At 29.0% G+C, this 11882-nt stretch overlaps 1 long non-coding RNA gene across 1 annotated transcript in view; it reads left to right on the top strand.

Annotated features, from left to right (window-relative positions):
* LOC136795489 (uncharacterized) overlaps positions 1 to 11882 on the top strand; it is a 483063-nt gene that overhangs the window by 348734 nt on the left and 122447 nt on the right. The window lies entirely within an intron of this gene.

The raw sequence follows: 11882 nt of genomic DNA, 5'->3' as shown, positions 1-11882 counted from the left end.
TCTCTCTCTCTCTCTCCCTCTCCTCTCTCTCTTCCTCTTACCCCCCTTTTTCTCTACCTATCTTTGCATATTTATTTATTGTTCTGTGACCCTTATTAATTTATGTCTTTTCGCAATTTCCAAGTCAAGGTTAAAATTATCAAGGCTACAATGATGTATTCTCTATTGATATAACTTAGAAATGGATAAGGAACAGATAATACAATGCTGCATTAAACATGGACAGGTTTTATGAGTCGATAGGTATAGATAATTAATTTATATTGTGGGAAATAATTTCAGTACTGTAAAATAAGTGATTATGTTCTGTATTGTCGCAAGTATTTTTTGTCATATTTAATAATTCAGGCTACAAAAAGCGGTTATCATTCAATGTGTAAAGTGGTAGCTCATGTCGAGTCATGCATTTTTGAATACCCTATATCCAACGGGACACATGCAGAGGTCATGACAACTATTTAAAAATGGAAGACACATTTATGAGTAGTGTTGACAGATATGACGCAACATACCTTTCTAGTTAATATAATTATTAATAAAACGTTAATTATTTTTAATAATTTTTTTTGTGTCTTTATTTTCAACGATATATTCATTTATGTTTTTATTATTAAATATAATTTTTTTAACTTATAAGGACACAATGTTATTGTCATAGATTTTTTTTTGTTTGGTGAAGTGTCTGAAAAGGATTGATGTATACAATAAAAAAAAATTTTTTTTGTAAACCTTCATGAAATTGAAATTTTTTTTTAAAATCAGGAAAAAATTGCAATAACTTCAGGACGATACCGCTAATCCACACGAAGCTTAGAAGAGGTTCAGGGCCGTCTAAACTGTACGAAACAGTACAAACTGTACCTTCGTAAGCAAATTAGTACTGGCATTTCATAAAATTAAATGTTTAATAAAATCTGAAATATATTTATACGGTTCGAGATAGCGTAAATTCAGCTTTCCAACAGTTGCAGTTACGTTGGATTTGAATACATTATAATTTTACGAATTTATTTCCAGAAGTCAAAACATCGGAGGAATAAAAATGTCCTTCAAAAATCAAACTAACACTTTATAATTCTTGATATATTTAAAAATTTGTATTAAAGGGGTTCAAGAAACGCTAAAAACGAAATTGACTTGATTTTTCGTAAATAAATTTTATTGGTCTATTTTACTGAAAGCGACTTATGGTTTTTGTACGCATAAATTCATTTAATACAATAAACAATCTATTGTACTTATTCTACACAAAAAAAATGACTCGATTGGTATGTGTGGTTACTACCCATGTTGAGGAAAGGCGCTAATATAAAAAATGTCTAAAATTATTTAAAATATATATATTTTTTTAAATTCTACAGTGCATTAGCAAGAACCCTCGGACAAGTATCGACACCCTCGAACCAAAAAAAAAGTTGAAATACGTGTTCCCATGTGCATTGCCTCTACTAGTAAGTTTCATTTTGTTAGAGGTAGTATGCATAAATTAAAACAATTTCAATTTTTTTTTGTTTAAACAATGGTCCTTTTTTGATCTAATTTTACGAGTCCATATCAATCGGTAACACTGTATAATGGTAGTAGAGACAAGATATTAGTCACTTGGCAGGAAAATGGAGTTGTTTTGAAAATATAAGTAGAATTAATTAATCAATTCCTATCCTAAAAAATAATTTTTTTTTCCTGTTTTATATTGAAAAGCTTTAATAATTATTAATAATTGAGTGATAAGAAACAATGCTACTAACTCCAAGTACTCGGGTTCGAATCCAGCTGGGCAGATAATTATTTTCTGTTTCACTGTAGCCGTGAGTCAATCCTGTGGGTTATGGAGCCCTCTTGTTTTCCACGCAGCCACATAAAATGGAAAAAAACCGTTGTTCTAAAAATATTGCTTCCTTACAAAGTACTGAACCCATGACCTTTCATGGGTTGTTAGGGTTCACATTAATATTATTATTATTATTATTATTATTATTGATAATAGAATCTAGATAAATAATTAAATTAGAAAACGACTATATTTGTTTGATATCGTTTATAAGAAATATACTCGTTGTTACTTCTTGAACTTCCCTTTTTGTTTTCAGTTCCTTATTTGAAGTCCCCTTGCTGGGTGGGGTTACTTCAATTAGAAGTAAAGACATAAACTAAAGGGCGATGGACAAACATTAAGGGGCCGATGAGCGTGTATCGGTGCCGAACCCCCCTGGGACGAAGGGCCTGGGGCACATTTTCCCGGCTCCCCCAGGAGACATCTGCGCCGGGGATTTTCTGCTTATTAAATAATCACAAAGAAATTAGGAGGTCTTAGGGGAGAGGATAACAACTATTTTTGAAAACATGTACATCCTACCCACTCAATTCTTCTTTTGTTATTAAGTCTCACAACTCTAAATGTCCATTTCTGCTTCAATTCTTTCAGTATGGTGGATTATATTTTCTGAATTTCGTTCCTTTCGGTTGGTTATTGTTTGATTCCAGATACTTAAATTTCTCTTCTTTTTGAAAGAGATATGTTACATATGTAACTCGTTGTTTCAACTCAAAATCGCGTAAGAATGGTGTAATAATAAATAGCAACTATATAACTATAGGAATATGATATATAATATGCATAATATTGTAATACAAGTCAATATAGTAGTAGTAGTAGTAGTATAATAACTTTTACATAATAATATTTAAAGTGACTTCCTGTCCTATTCTGTCCTTATTATAATAAATACTCCACTTATTCCTGTCCAGACCGCATGGACGACTAACTTGGAATCCTCATAAAACGAAGACTTAAAAGAAATGAAACTTTTCCTCGATTTAGTTATTACAATATTTACTAGACAAACGGTCTGAACTGTCAACTGATTACAAAAATACTCATTTATACGATCTTAATAAGGCTTATTTGGACTTAAACGAGTTTAGCTTTCAGGCTCCGCTAAACCTTCGAATTCCTCTCGTATCCAATTCTTAACATCCAAAAGCCTTTGTAAAATCTTTAATATTCATTACTTTTTCACAAATAAAATATCCATCAAGACGTCAATGATCAATATGTTGCAAATTTGTCCAAAACCAGATATCAATCCTTTTATGATAAACTCCCTCCACCCATACCCTCTTGTTTCTATAGTTGGTTCTCCTTCATTACCAAATAATGTTTCTAGTCGTCTAAAAAGAAGATGGTTTCGAGATCCATTAAAAATATTACTCGAGTTTTAACAAGGGGTATATTCTCCACAAGACTGTATCATACCATTCTAATAGACTTATTAACATTTTCTTGTATATATTTTTAATACAGTTGTTAATATATATATAAATAAAGTATAAAAAAATAATAATGATACTCTATTAATTATAATTTATTGATTGATAATATGAATCGATCGCAAATCCATCACATTGAAAACTTAAACTAAATTGGACGTCTTTTTTCTGTGTTACTGTTCTCTATTTATGTTCATTAATATATGATAATATTAAAATTTTCCCTTTGCTAGTTAAGTTTTTTACCTTTCCACAGTTCAACCTAGTGATGGTGTTGATAGAAAAATAATTATTAATTATTTTCGAATAAATATTTTTATCAATTGATTTTAACTTAAAAAAAACAAACAACAAAATCGTATAAAACAAAATAGCTACTGTAAAACTTTAGTAAGTATACTAAAACTTAATTAAAATAATGTAATGGTATAATAATATTTTATGATATTCAATGGACTATTCTATTTTTGAAAAAAAAAATCAATTCAACTGGCAAATTAAATTTCCTATAATACATTATTCTTGGAGTAAATTTTATGTTTTGATGGGTTTTCATTTTATAGTCTATGAAAAATTGTAAACATAATAATAAAAGTCAGACATGATGAAGGATATTTTAAAATAAATAATAATAATGTACCTACTGATAATCAATTATTAATTAGTGAAACATGAAAAAATAAAATGTGTCACAAATTACGTTTTTATTAAAAAAAAATTGTTTTCTAGATTAACATTAACATAATTAAGATGTTTATGAATAATTACTGTTAAATATTTGCATAGTACTAAAAAGTATGACATAATTAACATAAATGTATTTGGTAACGGTAATTTAAACGATGATTATTTTTAATCTGAATTCTTTTAAAATTTAAGAGAAAATTACCAGCACAATTAAAAGTTAAACGGTAATAGTATAAATAATGAAAGAGCTGATAGTGAATTACGAAATCATTAAGTTATAATTTATTAAATTCCTTTATATTGTATGGTTTGCAATACATTCAAGTTTGTATATTAATCGAAGGTTACCCTTATCGATATATGGTATATTTATGTAAGTTCCTTCAAGTTTTCATAACCTTTAGTAAAATATTTTTGAATGCATTTATCAAAGATATATTTTTATGTGCGTGTGTGAGATATAAAACCTTTAGTTAAAAATTACACAATCTGCCACGCTTACGGCCAATGACTTATTAATTAATGATGAAAGCAATAAAGAAAAATAATAATAATAAAAACAATATAAACAATAATCGCAAAGAAAAGTATTTCAAAATTAAAATATAGGAAAATAAAAGTTTAATTAGACAATTTAAGTAATATTCAGGTGTTGAATTTTAAATTATAAAATAAAGGATTAACAAGAGATAATTATATTTTATTTTTCTTAAATCTGTGGTTATTAACCATTTCTTCTCATCTCTATTTTCCTTCCTTATGGCAAAGGTCATTTGTAAGAAAGGTTGATTTATCTTACTATCCCTTACCATTTATTTGATTAAGCGAAAGTAAAAAAATGAACAACAATAATTAAGTTGATCACAATAAATATTTTATAAGCTGGGTGCGAAAGGCCAGTCAGCAAAGACCTTTGTCAAAGCTATTTTTCACTTGTTTGACAACTTTACAGGTTTGATGTATTATTTAATTTAGTAATGGGACGGATTTTATTTTTCTTTTCCCTTTACTATTATTTTTAATTTTTCCATTTGTTGTCAGGAAAGAACTTAACGAGGAATTTTTTAATTAAAAAATGTTTCATTGTTACCAATATACCTTTCAAAGGGAATTTTTCAGCCCTTCCTCGTCTTTTTAGAGATGTTAATTAAATTTTCCTTGGAGCTATATTTTTTTTCATGTTTTATTTATGGAATTTGATGAACGCATATCAACGTAATTAATTACTTAAGCTATATTTATTAATTAGATGATAAAATTTAATTTAATTACTATGACAATGATAATTTACTCTTATGAATGAATATTTTATATATAATTTATATTTTTTTAGAAAATGCTAAGCCACGGATGACAAATACATGGTACAAGTTTTTACTAATTATCCTTTACACTTGAGGTTAATTAGTAAAAACTTCTAATGAAATATTATATCGATATAACAATTTACTTATTCGAAGAACTTTATTGTAACAAATGATCAGTGCTGGTTTTCAATTTTACTTTTAATTAAATCATTTTACTGAATGATATCATTCTTTATAGCATGCCTCTTCTCTATCATTTCTTGTATTTATTATTATGTAAATTTTTTTGGCTAAACAAATTTTTTATTTTATTTAAGAGAATTAATATAATCTGCCACAAATTAAGGGCATTGGGTACTATTATTAAATACTCATTCATACGTTATATCCAGAAATAAAAATAAAAAAATTAAATAATAACAAAGAAATATATAAATAAAAGATAATGTTATATTGAATTGTATCAAAAATATAAAATAATTTATGTTTATGACAAAAAATAATAAATTTAAATAAAAATACATTCTTACCTATATACAATATTTACATTCTGCTGGGGAACTCCTAGCCAATCCTTGCCTCCCCCATCCAAGAGATCCCAGCGCTTCTCTCCCAGCCTCTTCATTTACTACTGCCTCAATATTGTTAATTTGCCAGTTCATTATTAATTACTGTGTCAGTTACGTCTCCTTCGTTAATTGAGTAAAAAGATATTTTCAGTAACATATATTCTGAGATATCAGCCCGCTATGCTTTTTTATGTTAGTTAATAATTTCTTTATATTTATCGTTGTCCTACTTAATCAAAACTTTATTCAAGTTTTTGATATATTTTTTTTTACATCCATCTTTACTTCTGTTTTATTTAATGTCAATCTGTTAATCTTACTTTGAATTTACTTTATATCTTTTTATTTTAATCCTGATGAAGACTTTATTACGGGTCGAAACTTCGGCAATAAATAAATAGTTGAAAATTATTGGTCAATTACAATATACACCTAATAATATAACACCCCAAAACTATAACAAAATAAAAATTATATATTACAAACTGACAGAACACGGATCGTCTAAATACTACTTTAAAATACTCCTCTTACAAATACTGGTCATCATCGCCATTTATATATTTTTTAATTTTGCTTATATTTGTTTAATTTTATTTATTTTTTAATTTGATTATTTATTTATTATTTTATCTATTTATTTTATTACTATTTTTTTTCCTTCCGTTCAATGCTATATTTTTGTCTGTATATGTTGTGATTTTAGAAACTGAAACACTAATTCTATTGGTTTATTATTGTCTCCGATGGTTTTTGAAATATCGGGGTTTGGTCCTTAGCTATTAAGGTGTGGTGTGAAAAATGGGCATTGTTGTTGCAATACTGGCAGTTCTGAGGCGTTTCTTTTGAAATAAGTTAGGAGTGCGTGAGCCTCGTGTGACCTATTTTCAGCCTGGTCAGTACAACGTATATTTAATAATTTTTAATTTACTCCTTGGGCTTTCATTCCCCAAAGCTTGCCATTTATCTTTGACTTCCTTTTCAAAAGGTTTGCTCATTTCTGATGGAGTTAAAATTGCTTTACCCCGTTCCGGAAGCGCGAGTGCTTCTCTTGCAGCGTGATCGGCTAGTTCATTCCTTGGGATTGAGGGAGTTGATAGTTTTAATGCATTTACTAAGTATATTTATTACATTCACTTTTTAGTTATGTACACTCATATTTATTAATTTTGTCTGCCTTTTATTTGAGAATTATTTTTTATATAGTACAAATATAGTTTAATAGGGAAATTATTGTTTTAAAAGCATTTAATTTAATTTTTTTTGTTCTTGTATTTTTGTTATATTCCTGATATATAGCAATAACATATTTCAATGTTTACAGTTTGCATGGAGTGTTTACAATTTATAAATAAAGTTCTAAATAAAGCATAGGGCAACTATGGAAGGGAAAAAATCATTTGTATTTATAATTTTTATCTCATATATTTTTCTCATGTTAATATTTATATCTTCGATCTTTTTATTCCTATCTCACACGATTGTTTTAATCTTTTCGGCTCATATCCATATTACGTCTGATTTTTTTTTTGTTATTATTTATTATAGATTATCCCTCTCCTTATCTCGTTTAGTATGCCCATCGAGTAGAATTCTTCAGGATGTCGCCATTTAAAGAATACCCTATTCCCAGGATTAGGCAGAATTACGAGTGTTATTTGTCATCCTTACCTGTCAGAGTTAATACCCACTGGAGGGGAATGGTTTATACCCTATTCATGAGACGGTACAACCTCACGTCCACCTGGTTGCCTACACGGCAGGGTACTTTTAAAATGTTGACCACGTTTCATTAATGCTGCCTAATTCTGGGCCGGCTGGCCAAATGGGAGAATTCATTGTTATAATTATTCGTTTTATATATTTTTTGTTTTTGTTGAAATAGACACTTTTTATAACTAATACGTCATTATTTTGCTCTATTAAATAGCTCATAATGTTTATTTTCGTGTGAGTAGAAATCTCCATGATCTGAAAAAACATTTCGATTCGTCGTCTTACGTGAAACACTTTTGGTTTTACTATTAAGCAGACAGGTCTCTATTAACAATCAAATTAAAGCTAGTTGAATTTACTACAAAATAGTTTATCTTACAATTATTAGCAGTAGCATTTTCCATGATATTGGTCAAAATAAAATCACAAAATTAAAATTAAAAAATTATTTTACAGTAGTAATTAATTAATATTTTCGTAGGAATAGTAGTTTTCTACTTTAATAAATGTTTAATGGAAAAAACTAATGAAATGAAGATCAGGAACTAATAAAAGAGCTCTGTTAGGGCTATTTTTTTTTATTATTATTAATAAATTTACTCTACTTTACGTAATGTGCTATTAATTTTGAGGATACGGAGGACAAAATGAAAATATTTTATTGTTCTTGAATAAATTAAACTTAAATTTCAAACCATTTTTTTATTCTGATTGTATGAATATAGTCCGGGTAGCGGTCAATAAAGATACCAAAATAGTAAAAGAAAACTATTTATTGTTAACCATCGTTTCGCTACACTTTGCAGGCCCTAACGAGCTAAGTGAAAAGAAAAGATACTAACATTTTAGAATAAGCATAACATTTCAAATAAAAATACTTCAAAACAATTGTTATGTTTATAAAGTATATAAAAAAAAGAATTAATAAAAACAATATAAGGAAGTATGTACATGTAGGTGGACTGGAAACAAGTTAGCAATAAATGTAACCCGGTTTGATAAAATTTCTAAATACCGATCTAGTCTAATAAATTTTAGGAGACTACTAATTAGAATTAGTTATAAATATGGTAAAGAGGAGGTTGTAAATAGTAGAACAGATAGGTGATATGGTATAGGTGAGGTATAGTAAAATGTAAAAGGGAGAAGTGGGTTTCCAGTCCACCTATAAGTATGTAATTCCTTATATTGATTATTAATTTTTTTTATATACTTTATAAACATAACGATTGTTTTGAAATCTTTTGATTTTAATGTTTTGTTAATTCTAAAATGTTTGTATCTTTTCTTTTCATTTAGCCCTGACGAAGCATTGCAAAGTGGGGCAAAACGTTGGTTAACAATAAATAGTTTTAATTTACTATTTCGTTATCTTTATTGACCGCCACCTACCTTTATTGGACTATCTTCCTACAACCTACTTCACACAGTCGTAAATCTTCTTTCAACATTTTTGTAATTTCTTCTTACCATTAACAGAGTCATCTATATATTTATTTTGACTGTGCGATAACATGGTTTTCATTGAAATAATAAAAATTGGAGTCAAATAACTATAATGTTTAAATTTAAGTTTTGATCCTATTAATTCAATTTTATTTTATTTTGGTTTATGTACAAACATTCATCTTTTTCATAAATAATTAATGCTTTCTCATATACTCAATTATTCTGAAATTTTCTGATCTTTTAATTTTCATCATCTTTGTACTAATATTGACTAAGTAGAAAGTTGTATATCAGATATGTTTATATATGTCAATGTTTCCATAGCAACTACAATATAAATATCATAAAGAATAAAATCAAATTAGAAAAAAATTAAACAATACAGTACATTTGTATGTGTATTGTGCTATATCTGGTTATAAATTGTATTTTGTTTTTGTAATATGTTTACCTCATACACCTTTGTGACAGTAATTATGATATAATTGTATTATTTGAATTTAGTTTCCATATGCTGGGGCGAGAGAGGGCGGTTTTGAATAGAGTATATCAATCCGTCCTCCCTGGCAATCTACGTCCATTTTATACAAACAAGTCATCAATTTTTTATTTTATTTTCAAAAAGCGTTTTATTCCTCACCTGATCCAATTTTGATAAAGCCTTCAAACCTTGGTTTAATTTACCTTCCAAACAATCAATATCCCATGATCGAAAAATAATTTTTCACCGTCTCAATGGTGGATTTGTTTTCAATATCGGAACCCTAATTACTTCCGTGCATGAATAAATTTGTTATTAAAGCTTATTGTATATAAATATTATACATATTGAGAATTATGAAGCAGTGCCACATGATTTTTTATGGTATACTAATTTTATAAATGTATTTGGAATTCATTATCTTATTGTTCAATATCGATTCATTGTTTTTCTTTTACTATTTCTTAAGAAGGTGGAATAAGTTCAAGAATTCCCGAAACAGTTTTTGTATTAAATCAGAATCTTTTGATATTCTTATTTATATTACTTTTACCCCCCTCCTTAATTAAACTAATTAGTTGAACTAAAATTGTGATTTAAATATAAGAAGATGGTCAGGGTTGTGGTCAAAAGAGAAATAAGAATAGTTTTGCAGGGCTTCATGAGGGCTAAAATGATACAATGATAAGAATAAGATTACATTCTTATCATTGTATCATTTAGCATCTTCTCAGCCTTATATAAAATTGTGATTCTTTCGTTTATCCGTTCTTGTCGTATTGCGAAAAAAAGTCGCTGTTCTTCAACGCCGTTTATTAGTTATTTATTTATAGTTATATTTATTTTATTTTGTGTTTATTCCATGTCATATTTGTGTTAGTAAATTTTATGACTTTCATCATAATCATTTTGTCCCCTTTACCACTTACGCAGTGTGAGGTTACAATTTGCAGAGTCTGGACCAGATATCTCGCTCTAGGACCATCTCCCTTCTCCTATTCCAGTCCATATCCTATATCCATCTCCTGAACACCTTAACTCTCTCATGCGTGGTCTTCCACTTGACCTTTCCTCCACGCGAGTCTATATTTTTCTGGCAGTTCTTTCCCGGTCCATCCGAAGGAAGTGTCCGAACCATCTTAGCTTGTGCCCCTCTAGGATGCTCTCAGCCGGTTTGACTCCGAGGTTAGTCCAAATGGTACTGTTCCGTACTCTATCTCGTCGTGTCCTTCCTTCTTACGAAGTTACCGCATCTCCATGGATTATATCCGGCTCTTGTATTTCAAGGTGAGGGTCCACGATAGGTAGGAACGTCGATTGATCACATCGTACCGCTTAAAGGAGGAGGAAATGGCAACCTATTTTCAGGAAGAGGTAAAAAGAATGGCTTCAGACCAAAGCAGAGCTTGGGATAGTGATGAAATTGACACGAGCTGGACAGCTTTTAGGAGAATCCTAATGCCTCAAAATTGGTCTGTAGCGATAAGAACGCTATATTTGCTATTATATTTATTTCTAGTGGTTAGGACATTTTTTATGCAGTATTCATGTCATTGTGAACAAAAAACTACAGTAAAAGTCTCATCACTACTTTATCGTTCGTTAAACTAGCTTTATCTTGAGTGCTGGCAGACATCTGTACGTCTATTGATTACTGAGATATATTTTTTCATAAATTAAACATTTTATCCGAGCAAGTAGACATTAACATTTTGTGAATTTATATTTCAAATATCATGAAGACTTTTACTCCTTTGAAGATAAACGTCAAATTTTATTTATTAATGATTCTCGGTTTGACTGTTTTCAGTCTAGTCAGTACATATTCGACTGAAGGTACCTCTTTTATAATTTTTATTTTTTAGTTGAAATGAAATTAATTCCGATTTTAACATGTTCTGCAACTTTTAAAACACATGTTTCGGCCATTTACTGACTAGGAGGTACCGTAAGTAAAAAATATTGTTTAAAAATAACATTCTAAGATTGAATAAATTAGTTTGAATAAAAAGCTTTGATGACAAAATTTCTTCCAAGAAATGAATAGAGCTAACCATAAGGGATTTTTTATTACCTGAATGTGGGAAAATTCCCTGAAACGTTGTTAGGTGAACAAAGATGGTATTAATATTATCAATACGGTTTTACAATATAATCTTCCATTTACGATGTGGGAACTCGAAAATATTTTAAATGCCGTTAAAGGATCTGCACCCGGTCCGGATAACATTCACTACGACATGATAAAAAACCTTCCACGTAACACCCTTAATTGGCTCCTCGATTTCTATAATTGCATATGGTCCGTCGGGGAGTTCCCAACTACCTGGCGAGATTCGGTGGTAATTCCAATATTGAAACATGGGAAAGATAAGCGATTGCCTAATAGTTACCGCCCTATTT

This window comes from Halyomorpha halys, unplaced genomic scaffold (genome assembly GCF_000696795.3).
Source record: "Halyomorpha halys isolate HHAL.00 unplaced genomic scaffold, Hhal_1.1 Scaffold156.1, whole genome shotgun sequence".
Taxonomy (NCBI): domain Eukaryota; kingdom Metazoa; phylum Arthropoda; class Insecta; order Hemiptera; family Pentatomidae; genus Halyomorpha; species Halyomorpha halys.
This window is presented reverse-complemented; position numbering and strand designations above follow the sequence as displayed.